Genomic DNA, 1,521 nt, shown 5'->3' with positions numbered 1-1,521 from the left:
TTGGCCTCCTAGAAAAGGAGTTACAATCGAGACTCGAAATTTAGACCCAATTTCGAGTCTCGTCATTTTAAAACTGACCTTTTCTAATGGACAAATGATCATTTAAAAAAGCCATTTCATAATATTTCTGACCAAAAATTATTATAAAGTAGGGTTTTAATGTAAATTTGGCCTCCTAAAAAGAGTTATAATCGAGACTCGAAATTTAGACCCGATTTCGAGTCTCGTCATTTTAAAGAAAACTGACCTTTTCCAATAGACAACTCACATTTAAAAGCCACTCATATATATTTCTTTTTTTCAGGTCATGATTCTTTAGTAGTGTCGATTCATCTTAAAGAATAAACTTGTTGTATTATTATCTTGATATGTGTTCTTATAGTTTGCGTTGTTGTCTGAGGTCCGAGTTTATACAACCCAAGAAATGATGTGAAGTTTAAGAGGAGTGAGGACCAAATGTCACCCTAACTTGCGTGGCCGACTAATTAGTTATTTCTCGCCTACTTTATAGTATTTTTACCAAGAAAAATATGAGTGGCTTTTAAATATTTGTCCATTAGAAAAGGTCAGTTTTCTTCAAAATGACGAGACTCGAAATCGGGTCTAAATTTCGAGTCTCGATTATAACTCTCTAGGAGGCCGAATTTAATTAGTTATTTTCGCCTACTTTATAATAAATTTTACCAAGAAATATTATGAGTGCTTATTTAAATGTCATTTGTCCATTAGAAAAGGTCAGTTTTCTTTAAAATGACGAGACTCGAAATTGGGTCTAAATTTCGAGTCTCGATTGTAACTCTCTAGGAGGCCAAATTTAATTAGTTATTTTCGCCTACTTTATAGTAATTTTACAAAGAAATATATATGAGTGGCTTTTAAATGTGAGTTGTCCATTGAAAAGGTCAGTTTTTAGAAATGACGAGACTCGAAATCGGGTCTAAATTTCGAGTCTCGATTATAACTCTCTAGGAGGCCAAATTTAATTAGTTATTTTCGCCTACTTTATAATAATTTTACCAAGAAATATTATAAGTGGCTTTAAAATGTGATTTGTCCATTAGAAAAGGTCAGTTTTTTTAAAATGACGAGACTCGAAATTCGGGTCTAAATTTCGAGTCTCGATTATAACTCTCTAGAAGGCAGAATTTCATTAGTTATTTCTGACCCATTTTATAGTATTTTGACCAAGAAATAATATGAGTGGGTTTTGAATGTCATTTGTCCATTAGAAAGGGTCCGTTGTGAATTTCATTATCGTGAAAATGCACGTTTTTGTGAATATGTGTGTTAATATGTATGTCTGTGAATGTTTTGTGATTGCTTGTTTTGTTTGTTTAAATACTTTTTGTATTACTGGAAACTCGATATTATAAAGTCAAAACCTGAAAATTTGACACTCGATATTCGAAATTTGAGACTCGAAACTCGATATTATAAACTTGAAACTCGAAATTTGACTGTCGATACTCGAAACTCGAAATATAAGACTCGAAACTCGAAATATGAGGCTCAAAACTCGAA

This window comes from Amphiura filiformis, chromosome 13 (assembly GCF_039555335.1).
Source record: "Amphiura filiformis chromosome 13, Afil_fr2py, whole genome shotgun sequence".
Classification (NCBI taxonomy): Eukaryota; Metazoa; Echinodermata; class Ophiuroidea; order Amphilepidida; family Amphiuridae; genus Amphiura; species Amphiura filiformis.
The sequence above is the reverse complement of the archived record's forward strand: the minus strand, read 5'-3'. Positions refer to the sequence as shown.